General features: G+C 43.9%; 1 long non-coding RNA gene across 1 annotated transcript; it reads left to right on the top strand.

The window, feature by feature from the left end:
• Nucleotides 1–10,276: 10,276 nt before the first annotated feature.
• Nucleotides 10,277–15,093, top strand: LOC105080766 (uncharacterized). The gene is made up of 2 exons (XR_012510407.1): nt 10,277–10,546; nt 14,486–15,093. It is a non-coding gene; the product is annotated as an uncharacterized LOC105080766 (long non-coding RNA).
• The last annotated feature ends 304 nt before the right edge of the window (nt 15,094–15,397 follow it).

The following is a 15,397-nucleotide window of genomic DNA, read 5'->3' as shown; positions in this document are numbered from 1 at the left end:
GCATCCTGAGATGTTGCCATGAAGGATGTTAACAGAGAAAACCCCAGTAGATGAATTAGTATGGGCACTTCTCCTTATAAAGCTTTTTCTTTGCGTGGCCAGCAGATCTATGAGTCACTATTACCCTTACTTCCACTTCTAACTTACTATCTGCCGCACTCCTGCCAGTGTCCTAGGAATATATATGCTCTTTCCAGACATGACTTTTTAGTTCTCATACAGATATTTTCAGCCCCAGTTTACAGATAGAGAAATTGAGGCTCAGAGAAGCTGTGTAACTTGCCTAAGCACACAGCTTGCTGTGGGTGGAGTCAGGTCATTTCTTTGACTTTTGGTGATTTGGTTCCCTGCTTGTCTGCACTGTGGTTCATTGCGGGGAGGATTTGTGCTTGGGTAGTGTGTGCAGCTCTGGCTCCAAGCCTGGTGCACAGTAGGTACAGCCCAAGCCTTAGCCTCCCGCCTTTGAGTTACCTCCATCCAGGACACATTGGGCAGCTCAAGGTTTGAAATTAACTCTTATCTGCATCTCAGGGCACCTCACCTCCCAAGCAGGGCATTCTTTTGAGGGTGGAAGGGAGGGAGGGAACATGTGGATTTATGATCCTCCTGTAGAGGCAAAGCCCTGAGATTCTTGCTTCTGTTACATGGATAGTCAGTAAAGCTGAGATGAGTAAATGAGTGGATGAATCATCTTGCAGAGGTTTTGGAATCCAACAGACATGGGCTTGGATCCTTGCTCTGTATTCATGTAAACTTGGGTGAGACAATCTTTATGAACCTGAGTTCCTCATCTGTAAAATGGGCACAATAATACCACATTAGTTAACGATGAAGCTATAGCAAAAAAAAAAAAAAAAAAAAAAAAAAAAAAAAAAAGAGAGAGAGAGATGCCAAAATACAATGGCTCAAAAAAGATATGTCTATTTTCCTCTCAGGTATCAGTCCTGGATGAACAGCCATGGTCAATGGGCAGTTCTGTTCATGTGGTCATTCCAGGATCTAGACCCCTTCCATCATATTGCTCTGTCTTCTCTGGGCCATTGTTCTCATCTACATGGTCAAAAATCAATATGCAGAAACGGGAAAGAGAGAGAGATCACAGTAAGGGGCATGCCTTTGGAGTTAAAGAACGACTCCAAAGTTGAACGCCTAGCTTGCGTTACATTTCACTGGTCTAAATGTAGTCACGTGACCAGGCTAGCTGCAAAGGAGCCTGGGAAGTGTAGTCTTTAGCTGAGCAACCACGTATTTAGCTACAGTTCTCTTACTATGGAAGAAGGGGGCGATTGCTCTTTGGTGGATAACTAGCTGCCTTGCCACAAATAGCACATCAGATGGTGGCGGAGAGGACTAATCAGATAATGTGCATAAGCTGCAAAGCACAGGGCCTGACACAGTGTCTGCACTTGAGAAATGGGAGCTATTATTTAATAATTTCAAAGGAATTCTTTTCAGTTGAATGTGATAATAATGTAATCGGGGTGAATATTTTCTTGGTCCTTTGGTGGGGCAGGGTCAGATGGAAAAACTAAAAGGGTTCCGCCACAAATGTTTGGAGATGATCAGAGAGTGTATAGCCTGGAAGCCTCTTGTAGGATGTGACACCTGCTCCACGTACACCTCCAGCTGGGGTTTTAGAGGAAGCACAGGCAGCCTAGAGATGTCCCTCAGATATAAGGATGTGGGGGTCTGGCAATGGCAGGAAGCTGTAGTGATGGACATCAGGCAATCTGTGAATTTGTTCTCATGCACCCGGTAAGTTCTGCTCGTCACAGTCAGGATGTAAGTTTTCAGGAGGGTGAGGGAGAGAGACAGCAGGACAGGCGTGTTCATGGGGAAGCGTGCAGGATGCAGTGGGATACCTGCATCCCAGTTGTCTCATCTCTGGGCAAATCACCTCACCTTTCTGCGTTCTGTTTTTGCCCACGTACAAAGAGGGGACCAAAGCAATCCTTGCTCTAAGGGGTGGTTAGGAAGCAAAAGCAAGATAATGGGTGTGCTCTAAATTCTGAAAGGTTCTACAGATGTGAGGAATTAGGATAATTAAATAAAAGTGGGGGAAATCCATCACCAGCAGTCAGGTGTGTCCCCAGACTGGGCTCATGTGGTGGGTGGGTGGAGCCCACTTACCTGTCCAAGAGCAATGCCTTCCTGTCCCCCCTGGGAGTGGCAGTGAAGCTGTCAGTCTCCATCAGAACTTCCTTTCTGGGAGCGGTTTCCTTCGTGTCACAAACTTGGCACAGTTCAAACCTCTGCTTCAAGAGTTATTTTCTTTGGGTTTTGCAAATCCTCTTTTACCCGGAGGAGACATAAATCTCCACATTTCTTTCTACCTGGAAATCACCACGGTTCTAAGGCTGTCCTTGTTTTCCCTGCTAAAGACATATTTGTGTGTCTACACCCCACAATTTTCTCATGTAACTTTCATTGAAGTTAATTGGCGTCACAAGATTAAGGCAGGCAGCAAGAGACAAAGAAGTCAGTGCCAAATGAGGCCTGGCCGAGGTACTCCCTGCGCAAGGTTTAGGGCTGGAGGAGACTTCGTTCTAATGCAAACTGGCCTGGAAGGTATTTTGACTCCGTTCTCTTTCCTATGGTAATCAATACGGTCATAGTAACACGTAATACAGTCACTGAGAGCCACCGATCATGGGGCGTCTAGGATGCTCATCTCTGCACTTGTGCTTGGATTCTCACAGCCCCTCTGTGAAGGGTGTGGTGATCTGCATCTTAGAGATGCGAAACCCAAGGCTCAGAGAGGTTCCACGATTTGCCTGAGTGTGCGAACAGTACAGAGCAGAGTGAGCACTCAGGCCCCTGTCACCCGAGTGCACGGCAGGACGCTGGCTGAAGTGGGTGGGAAGGGAAGCCTTCCTGCCTGGGACTGTTTCTGGCTGATGCCAAACCACTTGGAGAGCCCCTCCCAGGCCACCTGTTTTTGGGCTGGCTGGGCATCTGGGACCCATCCTGTGGGAGCCTGGTGTGACTGGTCCTAGTGCTCCTGGGAAGTGGGAGTTCAGCCCTGGCCACCTTCTGCAGTAGGGGGCAGGCTTTCCAGAGCCCGCAGCCCACAGAATCCACCAGTTCTTAACCCTTTTATGTACAAAGACCCATTTAACATTCCGAATATTTTTAGTATCTAATTGACAAAAACCAAACTGATAAAAAAGATGCTCTCTATTTAATAATACTTGGAAATAGGTCTATATTTTATACATCCCAACATCTATGCAAATTAATAATAATGATAGAGATATAAATAGGTAATTCCCAGAGGAAATACAAGTGGCCAATAAGTATATGAAAACATGATCAATCTGTTGGGAAATGCAAATTAAAACAACAATAAGACATCATTTCATTCATCAGATAGGGAAAAATTAAAAGTTTGATACTATCTAGTGTTAGCTGGGGTGTGGAGAAGTGGTTACTTTCAACTGTTTTCTGTTCACAGGAGTATAAACTGATGCAGCCAGTCTGGAGGAGAATGCAGCAGTGATTGTTAAAATATAACACACACATACACACATTGGGGTTTGGCAAGTTTGCTTCTTGGTAATTCTTCTAGTGTACAAGATGAGATGAACTTTTAAGCACTATTAAATAGCAAAAACATTGGAAGTAAATTAAATGTCTGTCGATGGAGGAGTGATGACACAAACTGTGGAATAGTCATGCAATGGAATAGTACGCAGCCTTTAAAATGAGTGACCAGGTCAACATATGCTGACAGGGGAAGATTTCCAAAATACAGAGTTGAATGAAATAAACCAGCAAAGTGCAGGGTAGTAACATTTCCTGTGACGTTATGTGGCGGCCCTGAGAATGAGCTTCACACGCTTCCAGGTCGCATCACCGACTGGGGATCCTGATTGTGCACTTTGAGAGCCACGGCTGTGTTTGAGTTGAGGCCATGTTTCCTACGGGCTGCTGCCCGACAATGACTGAGTGTGAGAAGAAAACTAAAGGGAACCTGTTGCTGGGAGACATGGGACTTCTTTATTGGCCAACTTTGAGCTCAAGGATTCCCCAAAGGCACTGTACCTGCTCCCAGCTAACCTTTTCTCCCTGTCCTTCCTGGGGGTTAGACGGACATCATTGCCTGATGGTTATCTCAGCCTTCTTTCTATTTCCTTTTCATTCCCATCCTGCATATCTCCCTCCCTACGGCCCCTCATACAGGAATTTCCCTGAAAGAGGTTCCTACAGGCTTCATCCTATTTTGGTGTCTACTTCTTGGATGACCCGGTCTGGTGCACACCGTTCATGTAGTGGTTCTCAAACTTCAGCCTGTATTCAAATCACTTAGAGGATTTGTTAAACCAGAGATGGCTGGGCCCCAGACCTAGAATGTCTGATTCAGTAGGTCTCGGGTGGGGTCTGGGAATTTGCATTTTAACAAATATCCAGTGGTACTGATTGCAGAGGCCCACACTTTGAGAACCACTCTGGTAATGTATAACGCAAGCTGTTTTAAAAATATTTTTTTATAGATTTGCCTGTATATGGAAACATGTATGGAAACACGATACCCAGGAGGCGTCACAGGAAAGTTACAGCAGTGTCTTTCGCCGGGAGGTCGACAGATTGAAATCAGCATGTTGTGGTGTGTAGGAGCATGGACTCCGAAGCAAGACAGCCTGGGTTCAAACCCTCGTTTCACAACATGCTAGCTGTATAATCTCAGGCTGATTTTTAACTTCCCTGTGCCTCAGGTTTCTCACTGCAACATGCTGAGAAGTAATAGCACCAATCTCTAGAGTTGTCTGGAGACAAATATAAGGTGATGCATGGAAAGCGCTTAGAACAATGTCTGGGACAGAGAAAGAAAACGACGAGGTCAATTATTTTATTCTTTTTTTAATGAAATGAATGGTGAAGGCATCTTTAACTCTGAACTTTTTGCAACAAGAATTACTTGTATTGCTTGTATAATTAAATTTTTTTTCAATAAAAAGGTGAAGAAAAATAGTCGTGTATGTATGTGTGTTTGAAGCATATTCTGTTTTCAATCTACATGCAATGTTTGGTGAACAAATGAAGGAAGAGAGTTCTTGCCAGGTTTTTGTTTACCCTCCACTCCCTGAGGGCCCCAAACCCATAAATTCTGACCCTTTAAATAAGGCACCTGCCACTGCCTTGCTGGATGAGTTTTTAAAAATTAGTGTAACCCAAATATAAGTTAGTCCCTATGTGACCCAGTCTACCTAGGGTCATGTTCAAAGAAATGCTATCCATCAGCCAAAACTAATTAAAGAGGAATTCCAAATCTGACTTACATCATCCCCACAAACAAGGGGAGATCCATCGAATAACCTCACCAATAGTTCTTAAAATGCCCTTTTCGCTCTCTCCCCAGGGAAAGCTTGAGGGCACTTGCATGTTGTTAGCTGTGTTGGTCCCTGTCACCCTGGATTTATCAAGAAATCAGTTTAATTAAGCCTGACTCTTAACAGGCCTCCTGTTTTTAATGTGAGCCACTGCTACTATAAAAGGTTCCTTTTCCTTGGGCACATAATCCTATTTTAACATAGAATTATTGGCCGTGAATCCTTCCTGTCTTAGGCAGATTATTAAGTAAATCATGTCCCATTCAGCCAAAGAAGAGGGGTTGTCAGGGAGTGAAAAGTTAGAATGGTCTTTTTTTGGGGGGAGGAGGGGTTGTTTTCTAAATTTTTCATACATTTATCTATTTAACACTTCTTAAAAGACATATTCTATTCTGGATCCAAAGCTAGGGGATATACATATAGTATCTTATTCTATTCCCAAGACTCTCCCTTTGAAGCATAATTATATCCATTTTTCCAATGAGCAACCTGAGGTTTAAGGAAGTCAGATAAAAGCTTATTTCATTCACTCAACTGGCCAGTGGCTGAGCTTCTGTGGTCGTTTCACCGTGGTAGCTCTTTTGCTGGACTAGGACAGAGCGGAAGAAAGCTCAGCTCCACCATTCTCTCTCTATACAATGTTGAGAAGGTTTCTTAACATCCCTAAGCCTCAGTTTTCTCATCTGCAGATGAGGTGGTGCACATCTAGCTAAGGGGCTTTTTGTGGAAATTAAATTAGTTTAGACATGAAAGCATTACTGAGCATGGATACAGTGTGGGTTTATTGTGAGCCTCATAGCATCCGTGTTAGTTTTTACGAGAAGAAAACCATGACCAGCGTTGCTGTGGCTGATTTTGCCCATTAGCTTACTCATTGCTCATCCCAACTCCCTTCTAGCCTATCTTTTTTGTATTATAGAGGTTCTGGAGCTGAAAACATATTTAAAAAGTACATTTCTCAGATTCCCTTGCAGCTAGGAATTTGCATACGGTGGCGAGCAGATGTGCCACACAAATCTTGGAAGTGAAGTGAGCAGTAGAAGATGGTAGCTGCACGCAGAAGATCAGATGTGCCGGTGAGTTGGGTGTAGGCGTCCGTGTTTGGAGCTGGCTGTGCTGGGGTTTGTGGAGCTCACAGTTCAGGATCATAGGTTCCGATCAGTGGGCCACAGAGACCACAGGTTTCATAGCACAACAGCCCCATGGGAAAGGTTGGTGTTTCTCCTAGCAAAGTGGCCCTTTAGTTGCAATATTTCTTATAGCATCGAAATCTGGTTCTCAGCACTTCTGGAGTTTCTGTGAGCTACTTTATCTTCCTTAATAAATCCCTTTCTGCTTAAGCTGACTGGTATAGATTCTATTGTCCAGAAATAATATTCAAAGACTGACATGGTATCATCCAGGAATATGGAGCTGAAACTGTCAACTTTGAGTGTTCAGTTGTCCATTGGCATGTGGCCGGTGCTCTGAACTAAAACATTTTCAAATACATAAATATGACTCCAGGTTGCTCTAACAAGGCAAGGAGTATAAAATTGATGGGGAACAGAGATAGAGTCTGAATTTTCTCTGGATTTTTCATTTGATGAATTATTTTAACGATCTATAGTGTTTCCAAACTAATAGTACTCATGCACTGGGAGCTGATGACTGCACAGCTAATATGGGTATTTTAAATTTTAAAAACCAAGTTATAATTTGGCAACAAAGTAAAGGAAATTTCCATGTCCCTGAACACAAATCATTTTTACAGTGTTGTTCTCACTGCTAGTTTTAAGTGGAAAACCAAAATATGATATTTGGACCAAATTAAAAATATCTGCACGACAAAGAGATAGGGCGCACCATCCCATCGACATCTAGAGCAGAGAGAGGGAACGGGGTGTGCAGTCAGCTAGTGCCCAGTCCCAGCTCTGCCACATCCTGGGTCACCCTGAGCAAGTTAAGGACAGACTATCCATATGGTCCTACTGTGTGGTGAGAATGAATTGAGACAGTGTCTGGGAATAGCTACCACATAATAAAAACCAAGCTGATCATGGATCCCTCTTCCTGTCTTCCCCTTACTGATTTCAGCACGTAGAGAGGTATAACACAATCAGTTGCTACTTTTCTGAAATATTGTGTGGATTGAATTTTGTCAATATCAAGTCATCTTGACGTATGTCGGGGGACTCTGGAAGGAGCCATTGTAAATCTTGTAAAATAGAGCTCCTTTTGCGATGTGAGAAACGCTGCATGTTAATTTCTTACCTTTCCACGTTTGGATTTCTGCTTGGAGTTTCATTTTTTTTTCTGTAAGGACAGGGTGTACTTTTCCCACAAGCTTCAAGATGAAAGTGTCCTTAAGAATGTTCATTGTTAGGTTTGGAGACTCAGGATTAGAGTCTGAGGGTGAGAAAAGCAGGCTGATCAAAGGAGAACTAGACCCAAAGTCTGCTCCATGGTGGCCCCTTTTTATAAGGGTACTGTGTGAGCACCTACCAGGGTGTTGGTCTGTCTCTGAAACCCATCCACCCCACCTCCCGCTTCACCCATTCTCTCTTCTGCAGTTCTTGGTTCTCTGTTAACTCTCCACCTTCACACCAGATTGTCCCTTCTGCCACTGTTCACTTTGGTGACCATTTTTTGACATGTCCTCCATTCTGACCTGACACTCCCTTTAGGCTTGATGACACCCTTGCCTTCCAGCTTCATGCAGTGGACTGGGGTCAGAGTCACTCCAAGCACACTGGGTGTTGGTCCTTGGGATGTGCTGGGTGGGGGTGCTGGGTACTTTCTCTGAAGTACTGTGTGGTAGACACCACTGGTTTTCCTCCAATGTACAATTTCCTTTACCTCCCCTAAAGACTTCACTTCCAAGCCTCCCTTGCAGCTAGGCATGGCCGTGTAACTAAATTTTGGTCTTTAATGTGTAAGGTCTTCTGGAGAATATATTTAGAAAAGGGAGCATGCTCTCTCCACCACTCTCCCCTTTGCCTTTTTTTTTGCTAACTAGGGATGAGGATGTGATGTCTGGAGCAGGGGCAGCCATCTGGGACCATGTGATAGAAAAGAGCAATGAGGGATATGAAGCCTGGTGTTCTGATGATTTTGTGCTGCCACTTAGTCCTGACTGCTGCTCTGTGGACCTCATTTCTTCCTACTTAAGTCACTATTATTTTTAGTTTCTTGTTGCTAACAATTGAATAAAATCCTAATTGGTAAATAAACAGCAACTCCAGCACACCATGCAATGAGAGACCACAAGATCAGAAGTCTGGAGGTAGAATTTTTAGCCACTGTCCATCCATCATCTTGAGAATCATAGCATTCAGCCCCTCTGCTTTCCCATTAATAAAAGGGGTACAAAAGTGGTTCTTAATTCATTTTGAGCTATAGAGCCCATAAGAATGCTAGTGAAAGCTGTGGGTCATCTCCTCAAAAAAAGACAATACATTCAAGTAGACTAAGATTTGTGGACAATACTGGGAGAATTCTGGAGGACTCTGAAGCTAGTCAATGAACTCCATAGCAGTCTGAGCATCTGGAGTTAAGAACTAGCTAGAAGATTTCTCAGCTTTAGGATTGGAGAATAACTTTCAGTTTTTTGGTTGTAGATTATTGTTTTAAAATACTTTTTGATGTCTTTCAAAAAGGAACAAAATCAAAATGCATCTGAAAAAAATTCAACCTCAAATGTCCCAAAGTAGATTTCTGGATATGCATATCTGTACAAAATATATCAATATATAAATATATATTAAAAACTATAGATGTGTATATATGTATAATTGTGTGCATATATACATAAACACACACACATATAGTTGTGGGTCTTTTTGTTTTTTGGGGTTTTTTTTTTGCTTCAAGGAATTTAGAGACGTATATGATGAGCAGGGGACCTTCTGCCTCTGTGTGTCTGGAAAGGGTCCTTATCACCGTGTTAGTCCCAATCTCTAACCCTTCAGGTTGACTCCTAATTGGCACCTTTCTGGCCGACTAAGCCAGGAGGCCATGGAGCGAATGGATTACACATGCTAAGTGACCCATTAAGCAAATCCCCCTGCTCTGGGTCTGGGTGCGTGGAGGAAGGAGAAAGGGACCCTTAGCACTGCTACCACCTAAACTGTATTTCTTCTTTAGGTAAACAGAGGTAAATCTCTGTCGTTGTCCGTATAAGATATTTTTAACAGGACTGCTGGTTGAGTGAAGTGAGCACTAAAGAGGAAATAAACAAAGAGAAGAGAAAGAAAGAGAGACGATCAAGGGTAAATGACAGAGATGACCACGTTTTGCCACTTAGAGGTTGCTCAGATTTTGCAAAAACTCCATCTTCCTCATTTAGTTAGCTCTTTCTACACTGGAACAAACAGATCTTTCAAAAAAATAAAAGCTGAGTAAGAAGCTTGGCAGTATTCTTAGACCCAAGTGTTCCGTGGGTTAGGTTAGCTATAAATTAACCAGTCTGCAAAATATATAAATAAATGAATTGCTTTGTTCCGAGCTATCTCCAATAGGGCTTTGGCTGCTCGTGCTGAAGCCTGGTGGACGTTCCACTGCCCAGCGCTTTTATAAATACTAATGAGTGACATATTGAGAAAAATTGTACCTACAAAAGCAAAGACTTCTTCCATGCAAATCAGGCCCCAATTCCCCACAGATAAGGATCTTTTTGATGGAACACATGCAAAATCTCCAGCTCTTAATTCTTTCATTAGTATTCCAGGCAGATGGCTGCCAAATAACAGAGAAAACTGTCTGAATTGCTGTGTCTGAAACCTAATATTGATTTGTTTAATAGTGTCAGGAAGTCAAAATTCACAAATCTCCTGTCGATTGTTTATGAGGCAGTTAGCAGAGAATTGGTTGCCCCTGCTTAATTAATAACTCATTACTGAAATTTGATTATATGCTTGAATGCTTTAAATGGGTTCTGACACAGCATCTGCAGAGTGGTGCAGCGATGAGGTAAGGAGGCTCTGGAAGCTTCCCTTTTTAGGCTTTTGCCCTTAGGACCCAGGCTGTTTTCGACTTTCCTTCCAGGGTCAACCTCCCTCGTGTTAATATGTTGGTTGAAAAGGTGTTCTCGGGTCACATGGACTGAGTAGAGGGTGGGTCTGAAATTTGGGATGGAGACATTTCTAGGAAAAACACTGCTGTGAACATAATTTATAGGCCACTTGCTCAGAAGAGATATATGTGTGGTATTGTCTAAGAGAACACCAATTCTGAAGGTAGGAGCTCCTGGCGTTAGGGGTGGGGGGCAGGCGGTGATTAACTGAGGATGAGATCGAAAACATTATCCCTTAAATGTTGCTGTTTCGAAAAATAGAAATCCAGGGTGTCTAGTCACCAGGTGTAGACAGACGGGCAGGATCAGAGCTCGGGGGTCCCAGCATTAACTGACCTTGTGCTCTGAGGCTGGGGGCGGGAGAGGGGTGCTGCTCCACGTGGCCCAGTGCCAAGGACAGAAGGGGAAAGATGAGAGCCCTAGTTAAGGTTACATCAGAGCACACGAGTGTCTCTGCTGTTTCTCCTGCTTAAAATAATGCCTTTGGGAGATAACATGTCTGAGGGCTGGGCTTGGGACTGCTCGGAGAGGCGGTGCTCCACAGATCTGTGATGTAGGTGCTGCCCCTCATGGTGAGTGTGCTTTCTACCAAAGCACTTCCCTTTAGTGGATAATGGGGTCAAGTTCCCGGACTAGCCCATAAAAAATTATTTAGCTCCCAGTGGACTGACACTGTTAATTGGAGCATGTCTGTTGAATAGTATTGCAGTTGTGTTGGAGGCTAAATAGGACTTTGTAGGCTAGCCTGGGACCTAGCCGCCACCAGAAGATTATTGCATCATTTTAGAACATTGTTACTTTGGAAGAAATAAAGGAGGACATTCTAAATTCCAAACTACTGACTCACAAATGAACTTTTGGAAGCTAACCCTTTGTCATCAAGGGCTGCCTGTTTGCAGGCTTGCTCAGAGGTTATCTTCAGTCAGTGATGAGGGTGTGCTCAGGCAGGCCATGTCCTGTGGCCAGGAGCCTCAGGGAGCTTGCAGTCTGACTGATTGTAAGTGGATGAAGAGCAGCTTAAGATAAAATTCTGAGTGAAGGGCCACACAATATGGCTGTAAGATCTCAGAGGGAAGAAAGGTCACTGCCAGCTGGTCGGCCCAAGGGAGGCTTCTGGGATGAGGCAGGAGCAGAACGAGGCCTTGACGGGTGGTCAGATTTCATCAAGGGGTGGAGGAGCATTCCAGGCAGGCACAGGAGTGGTCAAAGGTAGGTTGCGGGGACGGCGACTGGCCAGGCCGACTGGAAAGGAGGGTAATATGACCAGCCCGTCTCCTGCCTGTGATCTTAATTGAAGCAGTCAAGCTTTCAAAATGAACAGTTGATCATTTGATTAAGAAGGGCCTTTGACTCTTTCGAGACCCACGGAGACTGATTTTTATCACCGTAGATCAGAAAGGTTTGCATGGAGGAATGCTGACCAGATTCAGGAGGGACGTTCTTTGCCTCTCCGAGGGGCCAGCCTGAACTGCTCCTTCCGGATGCCGATGCCCGGGTCCCTCGGTGGTCGGGTGGGCGTTTCAGGGCGGAGACCGGAAATTGCCAGCCGCCCGCCTGCTCAGGGTGGCTGGGTCCCCGGGCAGCGCTCACCCCTGCCAGCACCAGGAACTTTATGGAGCCCGGCTTCAAAAGTAAAACCTGGGTTTCTCCCGACAGCTTCCAATCAGGAATGTCTCCGATGGCTTCAGCTTGGCCTAGCCAGCTCCAGTGCAAGGAAAGTTCTTCGGCGTCTGCCATAAAGCCGATTTGTCAAAGTGCTATTAAGGATTTTCAGTTATAAAAAAAAAAGGAGTCAACTTTTTTTTTTAAAAACTCTAATTTATTATGCTTGATTACGCAGCTGGAATGGGAAGGTAGCTGCTGTTTGTAGTTAAATAACTCCTCGCAATTTCTTAAAGAAATGATCTTCAAAGCTTTAACGGGTCAGTGGCTCAAGTACAAAGGAAAGATTGATTTTCTTCCTCCCACCCTTTGTTCCCAGAGTTTAAAACAGACACGTTTGGGTAAATTAGTTTGTCTATGTTATTAATGGAAGAAGTTATTAAACTCCCATAAATATACGGTGGTATCTCGCTTAAGAGGCCAAATTTGCTTTCAGGAAAAAAAAAATCTCAAGAAGAAAATGTGGAGAAGTTCTGCTGGTTCCTTGATTCTCAGTGTTTTAAAATTTTCATTTCTAGATTTGAATTTGGATCACTAAGCTGGAGACAGGGGGCTGGCTCCAGATATCCCCTAAGTGGTGGAATAAATACCCAAGGATGGAGACCCTTGCACATTTAAAAAAAATAGTTGAATTTAATAGAAAACATTCAGAGGCCCGATTGTGGTAGGGGTGGGAGGTGTGTGTGGGTGGGATGCTGCGGGAAAGATACTCTTTCCACCAGGAAGGGGATGATAAAGGACTATGCGGCTTTTAAACCTGAGGGGCTGAGAGCATTTGATGGCTGAAGGGGGGAACGTTTCCCCCGCTCAAGGGGCCTTTGGGGGAGGGGGCTCAGAGAGGACTCAGGAGTCAGGGGGGCAGCCCCCAACCCAGATCCAGGGCCAGGATGTGAAGAAGGCCCAGCCGCAAGACCCACCCATGGGGGGCCAGGCCCAAAGAGCTGGAGGTTTGAGGCTCCGGTGTGCTTATACAGGTAATTCCCCAGCTGTATACAGCACTTCACTGTTTATAGACCCTGAATTCAGTGTCTTCTTGAACTTTACAGTGACCCTGTGGGGCTTGTGGAACAAAGCTTGGGATCCTGATTTTGCAGATGATCAAAATCGAACACGCAGCACTTTCCTCAGAGTAGAGAAGTAAAACAAAGAAAATTATTTGCAAAGTAAAGAAAAGCATGAAGAAGAAAACCCAAATCACTGCCAGAAGACATTTAGCGTTTCGGATTTTTTTTGTTTGAACTTTTCTCAGTGGCCACACCCACACTCACAGGCAGGCGCGTGTGCGCGCACACACATGCATGCACAGGAATGCTCAGTGTGCCAGGCACTATTATAGGTGCTTTTTATGTACTAATTAATCTGCAACTCCAAACAACTCTATCCAGTAGGTACTATTATTATGTTTATTTTACAGATGAGAAAACAGAGGTACAGAGAGGTTTTGACTTGCCTGAGGCCATGCAGAGGGAGGTGGTGGGAGATAAGGTTTGAGCCCAGACAGAAGGACTGGCTCCAGCACCGGCCACGTGTTCCTAACCAGCCTGCATTTGGCCTTTTCGTACACCTGTTGGCTTATTTAATATGGGTGAAATCATGCCATATCTGTTATATGCCTCACGAGCCTTTCTGATGCAATTAGAATTCTTCTAAAATGATTTTCAGTGGCTGCAACAGCAGGTGGGGAAGTTTAGGCCACAGTTAGCTGTTTTGCGTGGGATCCCACAACCCAGGACTGGACCTGGGGTCCTCAGGCTCACAGTTCAGCTCTCTTCCCACTGTGCACACTATGGAGATAGTCACAGCACAAAGCAGAAAGTATGAATCCAAAATCAGCCAGGAGGCACTGTCAGATTCAGAAGTGGCCTGGTGATCTGCAGGGGCTTCTGAGTCTGGATGAGCCCTGGGACAAGACTACTTTTCCTGTCACCTAGTGTCCCTATCTTAAACCACATGTGAGAAATTTTGAAATTCAAGACTAGGAAGAGCTCTATGTCCCTTGAGAAGCTGAAATGCTTCTTGGCTTTTCTGCTTCATAAATTTTCCCCTTTTCACTTTTGCCACCAGGAGGCTCAGCTTTAAATCTGAAGCTAAACTAGGGCAATTGTGTGATCCCTTATGACCTGCATGCTCTTCTTTTGCCCTACTTAGTCTTGATAGTCTACTCTTGTTTGCATTTTTCTCAGTTTCATGTTTTTAAAAAAATTTTTTATTGAAGTGTAATCAATTTACAATGTTAGTTTCAGGTGTACGGCAAAGTGATTCAATTATAATTAGGGATTGGGGATTAACAGACACACATTACTATATATAAAATAGATAAACAACAAGGATCTACTGTCTAGCACAGGGAATTATATTCAATTTCTTATAAATATACATAATGGAAAAGAATCTAGAAAGAAAAAATATATATGTATATGTATATGTTTTATGTTTACAGGTGCGTGACACACATTACAAGGTTTCCTAGAACAGCACCCTCCCTTGTGCAACCACCTGTATTTGCTCAGGCCTGGCAGCCTCACACGGTGGGGAGAACTGAGAACAATAATCGTGAGCATTCAATTTTGTGCTGTGTCACTGTTTATAAAGCTCACAAATAGCCACAATCCTACTTACTTGTCCTCTTAAAGGTCCTGGAAGGAAAGAACGATCATGCTCAGCCTCACTTGTGGAGCTGAAAAAACTGAGCTTGAAATAGAATTGGCTTACCCAAGGCTGTGTCCAAGCCTCCCTCCGATCCCTGGGATTTCTCTGGAAAGCACGGTGCAGCCTCAGTGCAGACGTGGGCACCCTTCCCTCTCACCCTCTCCTAGTCTCACCTTGCCAGTTGTGTTGGTGTTTCTATGTGCACTCTGTGTCATGTTGATGGCACCTGAGCTGGTTGGAGTTATTGCACTGAATAACGTTTGTATATTTTAAAAGTTATCTATTGGTTTTTAACAAATTACAGTAAGTGAAACTGGTTTTCCATTTCCAATAGTAGCATGTTTTTTTCGAATACATGTATTAAAGTTATTAATAAAAATGAATTAACTGAAAGTAAAATTTTGAGTAAACAGTAAATGAACAGGCATGTGGGTATGACCAAACTGGTGAGAAGACCCTATTCTTGGCTCCTGCCAACTTGTGATCACATTTGCAGATAAAGGTACTTATCTCACAGGTAAGACTCTTGATGATTGAGTGATTGAGTGATTGAGCCATTCTTCCCATCCAAAGAAATGAATCTCTAAGATAAGAATTTCAGGCCAGCAGCAAAAGAGAGTCCTTAAATCTGAGAGACAATCAACACTTCCAATCAAATATCCAAGGACCATGTGGAGTCAGGAAGTTCAGGTTAGGTCCCCTT

This window comes from Camelus bactrianus, chromosome 11 (assembly GCF_048773025.1).
Source record: "Camelus bactrianus isolate YW-2024 breed Bactrian camel chromosome 11, ASM4877302v1, whole genome shotgun sequence".
Taxonomy (NCBI): Eukaryota; Metazoa; Chordata; class Mammalia; order Artiodactyla; family Camelidae; genus Camelus; species Camelus bactrianus.
The sequence above is the reverse complement of the archived record's forward strand: the minus strand, read 5'-3'. Positions and strand labels throughout refer to the sequence as shown.